Raw genomic sequence first — 19774 nt, 5'->3', positions numbered from 1 at the left:
CTTCACGGATGCCTCCTCCGCGGGCTGGGGGGCCACGTACAACGGGCATGCAGTTTCAGGTCTGTGGACGGGACCTCAATTGCATTGGCATATCAATTGCCTCGAGTTGTTAGCAGTACACTTGGCACTGCGCCGCCTCAAGGGGCCGCTACGTGGCAAGCATGTACTGGTCCGTACGGACAGCACTGCGGCCGTTGCGTACATCAACCGTCAGGGTGGTCTACGCTCCCGTTGCATGTTCCAACTCGCCCGCCACCTCCTCCTTTGGAGTCAGAAGCATCTGAGGTCGCTTCGTGCCATTCACATCCCAGCTGCGCTGAACCAGACAGCCGACGAGCTCTCTCGCCAGTCGACACCTCTGGGGGAGTGGCGACTCCATCCCCAGGCGGTCCAGCTGATATGGGACCTCTTCGGAGCCGCACAGGTAGACCTGTTTGCCTCTCCGGACTCGACCCATTGCCAGTGGTACTATTCCCTGACCGGGGGCACCCTCGGCACGGATGCACTGGCGCACAGCTGGCCCCGGGACCTGCGCAAATATGCGTTTCCCCCAGTGAGCCTTCTTGCACAGACCCTGTGCAAGGTCAGGGAGGACGAGGAGCAGGTCTTGTTAGTTGCGCCCTACTGGCCCAACCGGACCTGGTTCCCAGAACTAACTCTCCTCGCGACAGCCCCTCCTTGGCCGATTCCCCTGAGGAGGGACCTTCTTTCTCAGGGACGGGGCACTCTATGGCACCCGCGTCCAGACCTCTGGAAACTCCATGTCTGGTCCCTGGACGGGACGCGGAGGTTCTAGGTGGTCTACCACAGGCAGTGGTGGACACCATCTCTTCTGCTAGAGCCCCCTCTACGAGGCGCCTCTACGCTTTGAAGTGGAACCTGTTCGTTGAAATGGTGCTCTTCCCACTGGGAAGACCCCCGAAGGTGTTCGGTTAGTGTCGTGCTTTCTTTCCTGCAAGATGGGCTGGAGCGAAGGCTGTCTCCCTCCACCCTCAAAGTGTACGTCGCAGCAATAGCGGCGTATCACGACGCAGTCGAAGGTAAGTCCTTGGGAAAGCACGACCTAATCGTCAGGTTCCTCAGAGGTGCGAGGAGGCTAAATCCTTCTCGTCCAAACTCGTTACCCTCTTGGGACTTGGCTCTAGTGCTCAGAGCACTTCAGAGCCCTCCCTTTGAGCCTTTGCAGTCTGTGGAGCTTAAAATCCTGTCAATGAAGACAGTGCTTCTGACGGCATTGGCCTCCATCAAGAGGGTAGGGGACCTGCATGCACTTTCGGTCAACGAATCGTGCCTAGAATTCGGGCCGGCCAACTCTCACGTTGTCCTGAGACCCCGGCCTGGATACGTGCCCAAGGTTCCTACCACTCCCTTCCGGGACCAGGTAGTGAACCTGCAAGCGCTGCCTTCGGAGGAGGCAGACCCAGCCCAGGCTTTGCTATGTCCCGTCCACGCTCTTCGCGCTTACGTCGACCGGACTCAAAGCTTTCGGACCTCAGAGCAACTCTTTGTCTGTTACGGAGGCCAGCAGAAGGGAAAGGCTGTCTCCAAGCAGAGGTTAGCCCACTGGATAGTGGATGCTATCGTCTTGGCTTACCAGTCCCAAGACGTGCCTTGCCCGTTCGGGTTGCGAGCACACTCAACAAGGAGTGTTGCTTCTTCCTGGGCGCTGGCTCAAGGCGCCTCGCTGACAGATACATGTAGAGCTGCGGGCTGGGCGACACCTAACACGTTCGCTAGATTCTATAGCCTCCGTGTAGAGCCAGTATCTTCCCGCATCCTCGCCCCCAGTGGCCAGTAGCGCTAAGTGCCCGTTCTAAGTGTTCGGCTTGCAACGCCACTCCCGCCCTCTGGGCCGGATACGTGCGTCTATTTTCTCCAGTTGTGTTCCCCGGAAACGGCTAACCCTGTCGAGCTCCTCCGTCACCCCTGCGGTGTCAGACGTTGCGTCCGTCTGACGCCAGGCCTGCACCCGTATGCTTGTGAAATGTGTGTGTAGGCTGGGTTCCATATGTAGCGGTCCCCTCACGGCTACCCCATATGTGTATTCTTCCACGGTACCAGCTACCCTACTTGGCTAGCCCCGTGTCTTTCCCTTGACAGAGCCCGCTCTGTCGTCTCTGGGCGTGTTCTTTCCCCCTTGGAACCAGGTTGGAACCACCCCAGAGACTGCCATATGTTGCACTACCCTGCAAGGTTAGTCCTTATGCGTATTCTGCCACCAATCCTTCCACTGAAGGATGTGGCTCCGCAGCGTACCATCTCCCGAGATGGGCACGCTTTCCCAGCGTTATCCAATAGTCACACTGGGTGGGTCTTGCAGAAACAGCAGTGACTGACCTCCCTGCTTGGAGCCCTGACTTCCGTACCATCTAAGACGGTCCAGTGCGCTCAAGCAGGACGCTGGCCAGCGCCCTGGCGTTTTGGTAGGGATCCCAATTCGTCGGTCAGTTTCGACGTATGTTGAATGTGACCAACTGAAAGGGAACGTCTCGGTTACGTATGTAACCCTCGTTCCCTGAAGGAGGGAACGGCGACGTACGTCCCGTCGCCAGGTGCTGTGCTTCCGCTAGGGGGCCGAGTCACTTGTTCGGCTCCTCAGCAGAAAAAAGCAATGATCAAGCATTCCACTTCCTTATTTATACCCGCGCTGCGGGGCAGTGCGTGGAATGCGTGGATCGCATGCCAATCTCCATTGGCTCGTTTTTACACTCGAAGTAGATTGGTCTCTGAGATCAGATCCCAATTCGTCGGTCAGTTCCGCCGTACGTCTCCGTTCCCTCCTTCAGGGAACGAGGGTTACATACGTAACCGAGATGTTTTCAGTTATAAATATGTGCTGTGTAAATTAGCCTATATATACTTTTAAGTTAAGCAATTAATTAATATCTTATATTAATATGTATGTAGCCTAGGCTACATCTAAAGGTAAGTCTGCTTTAAAAAAAAATATTACACTTCGACATGTACAGAATGTGCGCGTTAAGAAACACGTTCAAATCTTCTTAACATGTTAAAACTGTGCGTCTTTACCACTGCATGAAAAGTGGGATTTTCGTCAGTATGTGGCACTGTAGATTGCCGTGGAACTTCAGGTTTACGACTGTGCACGGCAATTTGCAGGCAACACCGAAAACTGCCGTAAATTGTCGGAAATTGACGTGGGCCTTGCTTGGCAGTTGTCCCCCCATGACCCCCCCTCCCCTCAAGCTCCAAAGATGGCGCCGCCGTGCTCGGTCGCCGTTCAGGTCGCTCCGCTAAGACTTTGCTTTTATTTATTATTCTACTCTCTTTTACTCTCTATTTTTTCCAACGGATCATCTGCTTTGATCTGTTACGACAGCAAAACACTTCTGGAAATTGGTTACCGCTACACTGACCTGTTTCAGGACACTTTCTCCAATCTTCCATCTGAGATTCGCCGGGACGCCGAGTTGAACAATGGCCACTCGAGTCGACGGCGAAGATTCAAAAAACACCGCGGGAAACGCGCTGGGATCCGCAACAGACTGAGAAAAAGAGCATTCAGTCCTCCTCTCCCGAGCATTTTGCTCGCAAATGTCCAATCCTTGGAGAATAAGATGGACGATCTTAGAGCCAGGATAAGTTTTCAACGGGACATGAGAGACTGCAACATCTATTGTCTGTCCGAAACATGGCTCACGCCAGCGGTCCCGGATACAGCCGTGACGCCGTCCGAGAACTTCTCTGTTTTTCGGATGGACAGAACAGCCGAGGCCGGGAAATCTAAAGGCGGTGGAGTGTGTTTCATGATAAACAAGAAATGGTGCGATCCTAGGAACATCTCCATTCTTTCGCGATCCTGCTCGCCTCACTTGGAACATTTAACTCTCATGTGCCGGCCTTTCTACCTGCCGAGGGAGTTTTCCTCGGTCATCACCACTGCCGTTTATATTCCACCACAAGCAGACACGGGGCTGGCTTTATCTGCCCTCCATGATGTGACCAGCGGCTTCATAAACAAACACCCCGACGCTGCTTTCATCGTCGCGGGTGATTTTAACAAAGCAAACCTAAAGAAAGTATTGCCAAACTTTCACCAGCATGTCTCCTGTCCCACACGAGGAGCAAACACACTGGATCATTGCTACTCTCCGTTTAAGAACGCCTACAAAGCTCGTTCACAGCCAGCTTTTGGCAAATCGGACCATGCCGCCATTTTCCTCACACCGGAATATAAACAAAGGCTCGTTCAAGAGCCCCCGGTGAGGAGGGAAGTCAAACGCTGGTCATCCCATTCAGAGATCACGCTACAGGCAGCTCTTGATGACGTCGACTGGGACATGTTCCGCGCGAGTTCTGAGGACGTCAGCGAGTTCACAGAAGTGGCGCTCTGCTTTATTAACACACTGACAGAGCAAGCCACACAAACAATAACTATAACGTCCTTCCCTAATCAGAAACCGTGGGTGGACAGTTCAATTCGCACTGCAGTAAACTCGCGCACCACCGCTTACAATGCCGGTCTCCTAACGGGGGATATGAGGGAGTACAAAGCTTCATGTTACGCTCTCCGGCGCGCCGTTAAAGCCGCAAAACTCCGCTATAAAGACCGAGTGGAATCTCATTTCCAACTCAACGACTCCCGGCGGATGTGGCAGGGACTGAGAACCATCTGTGCTTTTGGAACTAAATCCTCTGCAGAGGTGAGAGCTGATCCGTTGCTGGTGAACGAGTTAAACTCTTTCTACGCTCGCTTTGATGGTAATCGCGGCAGCGCGACTCCGGCGAGTGACGCGTCAGAGAGAGTCCCTCAGAGCAGCAACGGTCACGTGATCTCTGTCTCGGAGGACGAGGTTCGGAGGGCACTCAAACGTGTGGATGTCAGGAAAGCTGCTGGGCCGGATGGTATTTCAGGTCGTGTTCTGCGGTCCTGTGCTGATCAGCTCGCAGGGCTCTTTACATCCATATTCAACGAGTCCCTTGCTACATCTGTTGTCCCCACCTCCTTCAAACGATCCTCCATCATCCCTGTACCTAAGATCAGTAAACCCTCTTGCCTAAATGACTATCGTCCAGTGGCTCTCACATCTTTAGTCATGAAGGTCTTTGAGAGACTCATTAAAAACAACATTTGCTCCTCCATTCCTGACACTTTGGACCCTCTTCAGTTTGCCTATCGTCCCAATAGATCGACTGAAGATGCCATTTCTCACGTCCTTCACTCCTGCCTCACTCACATCGACAGCAAAAGTGGGAACTATGTCAGGCTGCTATTTATTGACTATAGCTCAGCCTTTAACACCATAGTTCCCATTAAGCTAACACACAAACTCCTGGATCTAGGCCTGAATTCTTCTCTCTGCCTCTGGATTGAAGATTTCCTCACTGGCAGACCCCAGGCGGTGAGAGTAGGCCAGTTCACCTCCACCTCCATCACCCTGAGTGTTGGAGCTCCACAGGGCTGTGTGCTGAGTCCCCTGCTCTACTCTCTCTACACCCATGACTGTTTGTCCACACACAGCTCCACCTCGATCATCAAGTTTGCTGATGATACTGTTGTCCTGGGTCTCATCTACAACAACAATGAGACGGCATACTTGGACGAAGTGGAGCAACTGACATCATGGTGCCAGGACAACTGTCTCTCTCTGAATGTTAACAAGACCAAAGAACTGATTGTGGACTTCAGGAAGAGACAGCATCGGTCATACTCCCCTCTCATGATCAGCGGGACACCGGTAGAGAGAGTGAGCAGCTTCAAATACCTGGGTGTGAACATCTCAGAGGATCTGACCTGGACTACACACATCCAGACACAGGTGAAAAAAGCCAGGCAAAGACTGTACCACCTGCGCCAGCTGAGGAAATTCAGGGTTTCACCAGCCATCCTGAAAACTTTCTATCGAGGGGCGATAGAAAGTGTCCTGACTCAGTGCATCACAGCGTGGTACGGGAACAGCACCAGTCACGACTGCAAAGCCCTGCAAAGAGTGGTGCGCTTATCCGAGCGCATCTCAGGCTCAGCTCTCCCGTCTCTGCAGGACATCTTCACCAAACGCTGCAGAGGTAGAGCTACTAAAATCATCAGAGACATTAATCACCCTGCAAACTCTCACTTCACCCTGCTGCCATCTGGTAAGCGCTTCCGTAGCCTGATGGCAAAGACTGAAAGACTCAGGAGGAGTTTCTTCCCCCAGGCCATCAGACTCCTGAACTCAGTCACGTGACTCACTTCACCCCCGCACACGCATAAACATACGGTCTTTCAACATTAACATCCACATACTGCAATTGCACTGCACTTTACTTTACGTCCCTATTGTTACTGCGTAACAACCTGTAATAAACCTTGCACATTATACTTCTTTATATATACATATTATATATTTTATGTTAACCACTTATTTTTAAGTCTACAGTTTATCTCACTTATCATCCACATATTTTTTTTTTTTATATTTTTATTTTTATCTTATTTCCTATTTTTATCTTTTACTTGATTTATTTATAATTCTACTTATGTTAATACTTTTTATTCTAACTTTATTCTATTTCTATTTAATTTCTTGTAACTGTTATTTGCACTGTCCATGGAGCGGACCTGTTTACATTTCACTGCCAGTTGTATATTGTGTATATAACTGTGTATGTGACAAATAAAACTCTTGAATCTTGAATCTTGAATCTTGAATCTAATTCTAGGGGAGGCTTTATCATGTAAATGAACATGCTGTGAGCTACACAAATGCAAATCAGAGTAGCAGCAGGGGGAGTTTTATCTAGGTTCTGAATTTTTTTAACTCAAACAAGTTTAAAGTTTAAGTTAAAATGTTAACTTAAATTTAAGTTAAATGTACTCGTTTTAGTTCACATTACTAAATTTTTAGGGCAACCAGTTTGCTCCAATTTTTTAAGTAGATTCAACTTGTCCGGGCTCACAGTGTAGATTAATTACTCTGTATGTCATTAGCAATAACCAATGTTATGTAAAAAAAAAAAAAATACAGGACAGCAGTTCATGTCTTCAACCTTTAGAGAGGTTATGTGATGCAACAAGACAATGAACCAAAGCACACAAATAAATCAAGTAAAGCATACAGTTTACATACCAAAATTAATTTTTCCACCCTGCACTCTGAATGATTTTTTAAATGGCTATTAATCATAAATGTGAAAAGTACAAGTTTGTGTGTTTATAGTTAAGTCAGATTGTGTTTTTCTGTAATTGTCATTTAAATTGAGCTCACACCACATTTTATGAATTATCAATGCAGATTTTCAAGAGGTGGTTTCCTGGACAGGGTTTAAATTATGCCAAGAGTAGGCCTAATCTAGTAAATCGCGAGTTAAAAAATTGTTGCCTGGAACAAAGATTAAGCACAGATTACTAACACCTGGACTATGAGTCCTGAACTAAAATAAACTGGATTCATTTACAGTTTTATCTAATTGCTTACACACAATTTCTGAAAATATGGCTCCATTTCTTGTAACTCTACACACAAAACACACAACATGCAAAACATCAGACATCGCTTGCAAAAGCAACACTTTGTGCAAAACTATTTTAACTCTTCCAAAAATTTTGTTTTTGCATATATCTAACTACACACAAATATGCACAACTGAGGAATTTACAGTTGAACTGAAATCAGCTGAACTGAATCAACACTGAAGTCACTTGAGCTGAATATTGACACTATATTGGCTTCTTAGAGCCGGTTTACAGCAGAATTTGTTTTGAACTTGTTACTGAAGCTGCTATGAAACAATATATTTTGTTGTATGCATATTCTTTCTTTCTCAAACCTTAGTTTTGATTTCTAAGTGATCAATTTATGTATAAGTGTTTTCACACATGATCATTGGCTGTATGGGTCCTCAGTAAATTAATGTGGCATTTAAATGGCAAAAGTTATTCTTGTCTCTATAACTTATGGCTTCCTAAAGACACGTTTATGGGTAAATAAAATATTAATAATATAAATAAAATGTATATCAAAACATATTTTAAATATAATGAAGTCATTTTATTATAGCACTCATCAGATGTTCCTGGAAACAAAACAGAGACAGAACAGTATAAACAAACTATACAACAAACTAAACACCAAATTACAAAAACATTATTATGTGAAAGTGAATAAAGTTGTGTGTGTGTGTGTGTGTGTGTGTGTTTTCAGTTATAAATATGTGCTGTGTAAATTAGCCTATATATACTTTTAGAAATTATATATAGCCTAACTTTAAAAAACAAACAATAACCCATATAGATAAATTATAATAATTGTATAATATTAAGCATTTACTTAATATACATTGTAACATAAGGCAACTTTACTCTAGCACAGTCAGTTAAGCAATTAATTAATATTGTATATTAATATGTATGTAGCCTAGGCTACATCTAAAGGTAAGTCTACTTTAAAAAAAAAATATTACACTTCGACATGTACAGAATGTGCGCGTTAAGAAACACGTTCAAATGTGTCTTCTTAACATGTTACAACTGTGCGTCGACTGTGCGTGTATGCCTGTTACACGACCAGAATGTGGGTGTCTACACATACAAAAGAAACACGTAAAAAAATTGCTGCGTTGACGCGGACAAACAGTGCGTGTTGAAACAGTCATAAGTCACGCGTTTCGTTTAAAGAGATTTGGCCCCGGGCGCGTTCCATAGTAGAGCCCTAGTCCAATGACGTGCGAGGTCGAGGTCATGGCCATGACACGTAGAAGACGAGCTTTAAACTTAATTTTTTTTTACATTTCCTATGTTTTTTGCTGCTTTCCTTTTTCGTGATCAACTATGACTGGACGCCGTCTTCAACTCAATCTCTGCATGGACGCGACCAACTTTTTCGACTAATTTTCAGGAGGCTGTCTTCGTCTTCACAACTCTGAGGCAAACTGCAGGCGCTATGAACAAGGGCATGGGTAATGTAACGTTACGATTTAAAGAATATGCTTTTATTCAGCTGTATAAGGAAATGGATGCGTTAATAGATCCGAGCTTAAAACTGCACATTTTGTTTACACAGACTATCCTCGCCTCATAACGAAGCCGTGAGCTCTTATCTGCTTGGAGCGATTTCCGCGAGTCGAGATTTAACCGCTGATCACGACGAAATTGTGTGTAAGTAACTTCTAATGTGTTTCTCATTCATAGTTTAATTTTACCGTGACTGTTTTTATTAATACCAGTCTCATGTAATTGTTTTCCAGCTGCCTGTAAGACGTATTATGAATCGACACGCCGCAGCTTCAGATACAAACAACCTGAACTTACATCGCAGGCGGAAACTGCGAAGTTTAGCTCGGAGTCGATCAAGAAGAAAAAGGGTAAGATTTATTATATTAGATCCGTTTTTTGTCAATGTGAGTATTTTTCAGGTTGCTTATTGTCTTTATGGATTGTATTACAGTTGCTGGAAGCGAGAGTGTGCTGGATGAGGTGGACATTTGGAAGTCCGCGACCATTGAACTCATATCTGACGAGGAAGACGGCTTTGTTGACGGGGTGTCTGGATGGATTGTGCGGCCACCGCCCTCTCGCAGCCTGGAGCACGCCGAACTTTACATTACATTACGAGACATTACTGCTGCACTGTACATAGTTGTGTGTTTAACAATAAAGCTCTTTCTTTGAATAAACAGCTGTGTTTTATAAATGAAGCCCTTTCTTTGAATGAACAGCTGTATGCTTATAAATGAAGCTCTTTCTTTGAATAAACGGCACGGTCCGTATAATTTTCCCATATATTCCTTGATGGTATGAATACTTCATAGCACAATAACATTAATATAAAACAAATTATTACAACATAAATTATATATTTATTAATATTATTGGGGTTTACATTTATAATGAGCCAGGGGGACCAATAATGATTGGTTTGCAGTGATCTGCCAACCAATCACGAGGGATTTTTCTTGTTTAAATGTAGTGGCTTCAGCCAATAGTGAGTGAGTAAATTCAAGTCTGGCCGTTGACTCTCTGGTTTCGCTGCTGTTCATATGCTAATTAGAGGCGTCGCACCTCCGCGCGGTCTCTCAGCGGGGGCTCTCCACCTACGTCATGGTTCGTTTACGACAATTTGTGGCACAGACGAACGCGACGTTCGCTGCCTCTAAATTGTCGAAAACTGCCGAAAATTAGGGAGATTTCCGGGAGTATACAGGCGTTTACGGGGTCGAAAATCCCACTTTTTATGCAGTGTACATGTACTAAAGTAACGCGATGACAACTGACGCTTAACCAGAATGTGCGTGTCTACACATACAAAAGAAACACGTAAAAAATTGCTGCGTTGACGCGGACAAACAGTGCGTGTTGACACGGTCAAAAGTCACGCGTTTCGTATAAAGAGATTTGGCCCCGGGCGCGTTCCATAGTAGAGCTTCTCGCCCTAGTCCAATCACGTGCAAGGTCATGGCCATGACGCGAACAAGACGTGAAGATGAGCTTTAAACAGACGTGTTTTGGACTTTTTTTTTTTTTTTTTACATTTCCTATGTTTTTGCTGCTTTCCTTTTTCGTGATCAACAATGACAGGACGCCGTCTCGCCTTTGTCTCGCCTTCAACTCCTCTGCATGGATGCGACCAACTTTTTGGACTAATTTTCAGGAGGCTATCCGGCGTCTTCACAACTCTGAGGCAAACTGCAGGCGCTATGAACCAGAGCATGGGTAATGTAACGTTACGATTTAAAGAATATGCTTTTATTCAGCTGTATAAGGACATGGATACGTTAATAGATCCGAGCTTAAAACTGCACATTTTGTTTTCACAGACTATCCTCAGCCTCATAACGACGCCGTGACCTCTTATCTGCTTGGAGCGATTGCCGTGAGTCCAGATTTAACCGCTGATCATGACGACATTGTGTGTAAGTATAACTTCTAATGTTTTTCTCATTCCTTGTTTAATATTACCGTGACTGTTTTTATTAATACCAGTCTCATTTAATTGTTTTCCAGCTGTATTATGAATCGACACGCCGGAGCGGAAACTGCGAAGTTTAGCTCGGAGTCGATCAAGAAGATAAAGGATAAGGTTTATTATATTAGATCCGTTTTTTGTCAATGTGAGTATTTTTCAGGTTGCTTATTGTCTTTCTGGATTGTATTACAGTTGCTGGAAGCGAGACGAAGTGTGCTGGCTGAGGATGAGATGGACATTTGGAAGTGCGACCACCGCCCTCTCGCAGCCTGGAGCTCTCCGAACTCTGTGCCACTTTGCAATCCAGATTAGAGGCGATACCGAAATACAGGGCAACTCACCATATACGCCTGTGTTTCCCGAATGTGTTGGGCACTTCTTTTTGACGTTTTTGGAGGGCAACATAAGAGACATTACTGCTGCACTGTACATAGTTGTGTGTTTGACAATAAAGCTCTTTCTTTGAATAAACAGCTGTGTGTTTATAAATGAAGCTCTTTCTTTGAATAAACGGCACGGTCCGGGCAAATTTTCCCATATATTCCTTGATGGTATGAATAGTGTAGTTCATAGCACAATAACATTAATATAAAACATAAATTATTACAACATAAATTATATATTTATTATTATTATTATTGGGGTTTACATTTATAATGAGCCAGGGTGACCAATAATGATTGGTTTGCAGTGATCTGCCAACCAATCACGAGGGATTTTTCTTGTTTAAATGTAGTGGCTTCAGCCAATACTAAGTGAGTAAATTCAAGTCTGGCCGTTGACTCTCTGGTTTCGCTGCTATTCATATGCTAATTAGAGGCGTCGCACCTCCGCGCGGTCTCTCCGCGGGGGGCTCTCCACCTACGTCATGGTTCGTTTACGACAATTTGTGGCACAGACGAACGCGACGTTCGCTGCCTCTAAATTGTCGAAAACTGCCGAAAATTAGGGAGATTTCCGGGAGTCTACAGGCGTTTACGGGGTCGAAAATCCCACTTTTCATGCAGTGTCAGAGTTAATTGAACTACCTCAATTCAGCTGTTCTGAAACCCAAAACTCAGAGTTTCCCATCTCAGGGTAAGTCAACTCAGAGTTCAAGTTTAAACTCAGAGTTGGTTGAACCTCCTTATTGAAACGGGCCCCATGGTGATTCTGCAGTGCTTTCGCCTCAACTGACGCATTTAATTGTTGCGCACTTAGAGGCACTCGAGGGGCAATTTGGAAAGTACTTTTCCTGGCGAAAAGACAAGACATGGATACAGTTTCCATTTATTGACAATGCATCGGATGGATCAAACTTGACAGTGACAGAGCAGGATCAACTCATTGATTTAAGCACTGACTCTACATACAGAAACATATACGAGACAAGACCTCTCACGCAGTTCTGGATCTCTTGCCAGAAAGACTTTCCCCAACTGGCAACAAAGGCCATGATGAGCCTTTTGCCACAACATATATTTGTGAAAGTGCATTCTCCTCCCTCTCCTACCTGAAAAGTAAATACCGTGCAAACTACAGCCTGAGTCTGACATGATGCTCTGCCTAACAACCTCAATCTCACCCAGAATAGACAGCCTTTGTGCAATACACCAGGGTCAGTCACCTCATTAAAGAAATTTTAAACTTAAAGCTGAGGTTTATGTAAATGTAATTTTTTTCACCTGACAGTAAAATTAAAAATGTGAAGTTCTGTTTAAACTTCAGAAAAGTTGAGGTTCAGAAAAAAAGTATATTTGTCCACCTTACAATAAAATGCCAATTTTATCCTGACAAAAAAAAAAATGAAATGTATGAAATTGCAAATCTATTAAAATAATTGTGATTAAGGCAACTGTGAACTGAAACAGAGGGGGTCCCTGCTCCATGTTTCTATCGCCTAATGGATCCTTCCCTTAAAAAACATTGAAGACCCCTGGTATAATGTTTAAAAACAATATGAGTGTATATACGTAAGTGAAATGTGCAACACACACACACACACACACACACACACACACACGCACACACACTACTATATCTGTTGCTGCAAAAGTACTATAGAACAATCAGTATGTTTGACAATTACACCAATGCAAGGATACTGACAATAGTTTAGTCATGTCTGTAAACTTTAGTCCATCAAGTTACCCCAACAATCTTTTATCTGAGCTATCTGGACATCTTACCTTGTGAAAAAAACGTATGTCCTTGTCTGAGGCAGCAAAATTATGAATCCCAAAGCGCTGAATCATTAGCCACGTTTACATGCGCACTTTTTTGTCATTCCGATTAAAATCATTCCGATTGAAAGATTCGGTGGACTGTTTACATGAGACGTTATCTAAACCGATCTGGTGTTTACATGTGCTGACTTTCGGTAGGAATCATTTTGTGACATGCGCACACAGTTTGTCTGCCGCCTCAGATTCGTTACGTATCGTGGATCAATAATTCTGTGTTGGTAATTTTAATATTTATTTATTTTTCTGTGGGCGGACATGCAGTAGTTTAACCTAATTTATGTCCTATACAATGGCTATTTCAACAGCTGTGAATGATGAATGCGGAATCAAAAATGAATTCAATTCATTTATTTTGAAAAACACAAAATTAACAATAAAATGCACTCAAATTATTAATAAAAACATAGGATATACGGTGAAACATGAATGAAGCATTCAAGACGTGCTCAGCATCATTACTAGTAGGCCTAGTACTAAAGATATATATTTCAGATGATTAAGGAAAGATACCATAATCACAAAGGTATACATATTAACAAAAGTAATTAAAGTAGACTGTAATGTTACTTAACAAATTTGAAGCAGTTGTCGAATTTTTTTTTTATAGCTAACTTAACTAACGAGAAACAGAGAGCAGCTTGAATGTTCCCCGTTGAAACGGCAGCTCTCAACGGCCACCAGGACTTGTACAGTTTAATAAAAGCTATTTATTATTTGTCGTAAAGTGTAAGAATCACCTCAGAAAAATAAATTATTCTGTCAGGCGCAGTTGAAGCCTCGGACAAACGCTGTCAAGATGAGATGGTGTAGCCTGGCTATGTCTGTGTCATTATTCAAACATCATGTTCATAACATGTTACGAAATAAAAAGTTTAATACCTCAGAAAAATGAACTTTCCTCTCAGTCAAAGCCTGGTGTGAGCGCGGCGCGCGCTCTTCAGTTGAGGTGGCGCGCGCTGTATATCACGTCACAGAAAGACGTGCACTCAAAGTAATCGGATCAGATCGTTTACATGGTGGAATTTTTCGTTTGATCGGTTCATGAAAAGGTTTATCCCACCCCTCTCAAACCGATTACAATTTCATTCGGTTTGGCCATTTTTATTCCGATTGAGGTGTTTATATGGAGTATTTTTATTCGGATTGGACTTTTAAACCGATTACAGTGCTCCATGTAAACGCACCTAATGTCAGCTTCTCGACTTGTTCCCTCAGCTTTAGGATCTCATCTCTGAGAGACATGTTGTCATCAAGGGCTAAATTGAAAACTGCGGGATCTGGAGCAGAAGCGTAGTCATGGTCCATGGGATATCAGTTGCCTTGCACGCTGTGTCATCCCCCAACACTGCTGGCGGCAGCCGCTCTCTCCTCTCCTATACCCTCGGTCTTGAAGTGGGAAGGGTGAAACTGTTCCACTCAAATAATGCTGGAACAGCACCCTTAACTTATAGCCATCTCCCTGTCTCTGACCCTGGCTCACAAACATCCTCCTTTTTAAAATGCTGGCTACACATTCAGGTATGGGGAGTAACTGTGAAGTTGTCCCTCTGGATAGCGACAAGTCTGATTTCCGTGTCAGATGGAAATGTGTGAAAACTAAGTACTTTGTTGTACTTACTCGAGGCTTGACACAGAGGCACACAACAATGTTCAGCTGTAGTGCTGTTGGTTCGCTGAAATATAAACGTTTTCTTAGACATATCGTTATCACTTGGGAAAAAAACACTTCAGCAGTATGTTAGCGGAAGTAGCTTAGCTGACGGAGATTTTAGCGGAAGTACGTAATCGCCTGCATGTGCATATAGTGCATTAAATAGTCTATCAATAAATAAAAAAATTCAAAGTCAAACCTACACCCTTAGGTCCAGGTATCATTTATAACTTCCACGGTACGCCACCACATGTCAGGAGGTGACATTACACCAATGAAATAGGAGCGTGTGCTTCAGATGCAGTCATGCAGGAGCGTTCCCATAACATCAATATTCTGACGCTTCTCGTTCCCCTAACAGTGAACCAGGATTAGAGTTGTAACAGAGATGTTTTCTCCAGAATTGTTTTATAAATTATTTGCACTAATTTCATAATTGTTGATCTTTACACTGTTATTTAACCAAACTGAATCAACAAATGATTGATTCCAATAAATAAACAGATTGCAAATTAATAATTACTGTTTACTTTTGTCTTTTTAGAGCTGATTTACAGCAGAAATGAATTCTGTTTGCATCAATAAATCATTATTTTTCTGTTTATCCTGTAAAGCTGCTTTGAAATCTTCATATTTATCATATGCATTAACCCTTAAATGAATGACTGTTTCGACAAACATTCTTACATATTCGGGTCTTCAGCGACCCGGATCTATATCTAACATGGATAGATCTATACCGATAATATATATACAATATATATATATATATATATATATATATATATATATATATATATATATATATATATATATATATATATATAGATAATATATATCTCGATAATATATAAAACTCCTGATATTAGAGAAACAATTACAGAAGAATAAAATAAAACATATTTCGTTACCTTTTGGAGCTTGTAAGGGTTCAGTTTGAGCAGATGTTTTATACCATCACCACTATCCTCGTCAGAACTCATTTCCCAGTACATTCTGCATCTGGATCATATTCACGATCTCACGCATATTCTCAAAACTCATTTTAAACATCTTGAAAATAAATATCACTGACAGCTTCCTTCCCCAGATCCATCATCAAGTGACAGTGACACTAATATTTTATTTTGTTCAGTACTTTTTCTGCAGTAAATCACTGAGCCATTTCAAGTTTTGCAAATTATAATTATTATTGTTTCGTTTTCAGTCTGCAATAAGTATGAGTGAAACGTCACTTCATCATTGTGTATCAGACATTGCCACCTTGTGGAATAAAGGTGAATTACAGTTATATTCTGCATTATAGATTCATTTATTATTGTGCAGAAAAAAAAAGTACAATCTTACACACTTCGGGTCGTTAGCGACCCTATACAATTTTGACAAAAAACTAGTGGAAAAACAGGCATTCAATTATAATTTTTTTCTTGTTATATTGTTTAAAATGGATTGATTGAGGAATACTAAGAATGTTGATGTCTAACTTTAAAAAATGAATGAGGAGGAGGGTAGTGAATGATGTCTCGGGTCGCTAAAGACACGAGGTATGCATTTAAGGGTTAACAAGAATATAAACATTCCCAATATCCCCCCCCCCCCCCCCCTCAAGTGATACATGTAGTGGACACAATGCACAATATGGTTAGAGACAAAAGACCATGTAATGAGTTTGAGTCCCAGCTGAAGGTCCTTTCCTGCTCCCCTGTTGCATCCTTCATTGTTTCCTTTCTATCCACCCACTGTCCTGTCCATAAAAGTGAAACAAAAAAAATGTATTGAACAAAAGGAGGAGAGAACAACCTCTGATCATTAAGATGTTCCTATAATAGAGTATTGAAAGAGATTACTGCAAGACAGAGAGAGATCTCCTGTTTCTCACACCATATTCTCAGTTTTGACTCTTTTCTCTCAGAACTTTCTCATGTCTCATTTGTATACTTTTAACTTCTCCTACGGAATTTTTGGAGAAACATCTGAGACCCTTTTGTTGATACTAAAATTAATTTCCACTCTTGTCTCCTGAGTCTATTAGTAGAAGCAATATCCTAGCAATTAATTTTTCCTCTGGAATATTCCACTGTGTGTGATTTCTCTGTTCCATCTTAAAGCAGGGGTTTTTAAACTGTGGGTTGTGAGACTTAATAAATAACATTTGTTATCATAAAATCATAATCTATAGGCCTATATAAAAGTAATAAATACGCAAAATATATTTGACTTAACAGATTAACAAAAAGAAAAAAAAAAATTTTTTGTGAGGCGTCGCGCTCATCAAAAAAGTTCACAGAAAGGAAACCCAGACTACAGAAAGCGCATCTTGTTTTCTTTATTTTACAATAGCAAAATGTAAGTAAACACTTTGAACGATGTCCTACTCTTATTATCTGTATGACCAAATAAATTACAGAGTATTTTAGGTTTCCTCTGTTTGGTCGCGCCGGCGCCTCATGCGCACACAACATGTTCAAATGCATTGCAAAATTGGCATCGCGGCCTGTTCATTCTTAAAAAAAAACAGTCAATCTAACGCATAAAAAGTTACACAGCTTAGTTTAAATAGTCAGTAGTATAATTTGTGCCATTCAGCATGAGCACCGCTCCACTGTGGTTTCCAATCACATTTTTTGCGCGTGAAGAGGAGGATTTTTTCCGTTAATATTGGGATGCAAGAAGTACAAAGCATATAATAAATAATGGTTTAGCATCCAAATACGCAAATATGGACACATTTGGATGTGAATGAGAGAGATAGGCTACGTGAGCCTAACGCTAGTTACTTTCAGTTTCTCATTAAATGATTTTGTTTTGGCTTGTTTATAGTTGCTTACTTATATTTTTTCATTCTTGTTCTGTTCTGAATACATTTAAATTACATTTAAATGATTTGTTGTGGAATGAGGGGACCCAAAATAGCCTATATCTGTGTTTGTAGTGTTTATAATGTTTGTAGTACATTATAACATTTCACTTTATTTATTTCTGAATGCAATAAAATGTGACTTAAGCCGCGTTTCCACCGCAGGAACTTTCCTCAGGAACTAGGAACTTTGGGGTGGTACTCTGTGTGTTTCGACCGCAGGAACCAAGGTCTAAATGAAGTTTCGGGTAAATATTTCCCCCTCCAAACGGTCCTGCTCGCGAGGTAGTACTTTTTCAAAGTTCGGGAACTTTCGGGGGTGGGACTTGGGCGCTGAACATGCTGATTGGTTGAGCTCATGCAGCATTTTATTTTTAACTGGCATTTTTAAAAGTCTTGCAAGGTTCGTTCTGCGTTTAGTAAATATCAGTCTTGCTCTTTCTGTCCGATGGCGCGCGTTGTCTCAGCAATCGCACGGTTAATGTCCGTAATAGCTGATAATAACATTAAATCTAGCTTTACAAGCTTTCAGAATACGCTTTAGTATCAGTGCTCGTCTCTTTTCCGCCGTTTTGTTAATTACATTTTTAGTAAACCACATAACTAGCAAAAGCAGCGCTGCTTGCAGACTGTATTGCACAAAAATTATTATAGTCTGTTGCTGACTGGGAGGAGCAGCCACGCGCAGTCCCATGTCTCTGGACTAATTTGCCTTATCTTCACAGTACTTTAGACCGCGGTGGAAACGCACACAGTAGCAGGTCTGGGGGGAAAAAAGTTGCTGTAAAAAAAAATTCCTGGTACAAATTGTTCCGGGTAATTTCGGTGGAAACAAGGCTTTATATGCGATTTACCCTTTTTCTGTCAAAAATATGAAAAAAAAGTGTAAAAAATACGCAAAAAAAAGCATGCAGCAAACGATTTATTGGTTAAAATTCTTGTTGGTTAACGGTTAACCGTTTTATTGTCCCATATATAGATAAAATTAGTGCAGAATCAACAGATCAACAAGGATCAAAAGCGGTTATGTGGAAAAGTAAATTGAATTTGTGCCATCTTTGGTTTAACCCATTTGTTGGCAATTTTTCTGAATGGTTTCATGCAGGGCCGGCTCTGTAAATCTGGGGGCCCTAAGCAGGATCATTTTGGGGCCCTGCCTTGCAGTGAATAATGGAGTATTGCCACCGCAAACCAGCAACTGTATACAATCTAACCTTTTAACATGATTGCCTACAAATATTTTACTGCTTATTAAAGTAGCCTACACTCACTGAAACAGTAAAAGTAAAGATTACAGATTTGCCAAATTTCTACATCTTTCATACACAAGGTCAATTTGTTGTAAACAAATAAATATTAATAATTTAGCATTAATAATATATAGCTAACTTACAACATTAGCCATAGTGGTATGCGGTTCGCTATGCTCTACTGGAGCAGCAGTAGAATCACCTCCTCCAGCTGTTGAGATTATAATATAATCATAAATACAGTATGCAGAGTAGATAAAACACATTAATTTAAAATTAATATTAAAGTACAATAAGACAACATGGTGAATTATGATTATAAAACTAATCTTTTTATTGGCAAGAGGAAAATTAGCTTAAGTTGAGCACAAAACTATTCAAAAGAAAGGCATTGGGAAATATTTACTTGTGTCAGCCTCCTGAAATGTTTCTCCACGACCACCAAAATATTTAAGAATGGCTCCTCCTGAGAAAGTGAAATTTTGTTTTTTACTATTAGTGTGAGCAGAAAACAATGTTAAGAGTAAATTAAAAGAAATCCAATGTTAAATAATATTTTATTTAAATATTGGTTGATTAACTCTTACATAGCCTACTGTTCATATTTTAAACCTTCACAGCATGGAGTGAGAATTTTTTTCACCTTTTATGATTACATACAGTAATACATTCTTTACTAAAATTTACCACAAATCCATTTTGCTTTTAGGTGTCTTGTATCGATCATCATTCAATAATGTTTCAGAGAGGACATAGTGTTTTCTTTAGGTTTAAATGGTCTGGGCGATTTAGTTTAACAATAAATAAAATATTTCATAATAGTAAGCCTATATAGATTAACATTTATTAATAATCTTTAATAATTTAGACCATAAGAAAAAGCTTGT

The sequence above is a fragment of the Gobio gobio genome (genome assembly GCF_949357685.1).
Source record: "Gobio gobio genome assembly, chromosome: 6".
In the NCBI taxonomy this organism is placed as follows: Eukaryota; Metazoa; Chordata; class Actinopteri; order Cypriniformes; family Gobionidae; genus Gobio; species Gobio gobio.
This window is presented reverse-complemented; position numbering follows the sequence as displayed.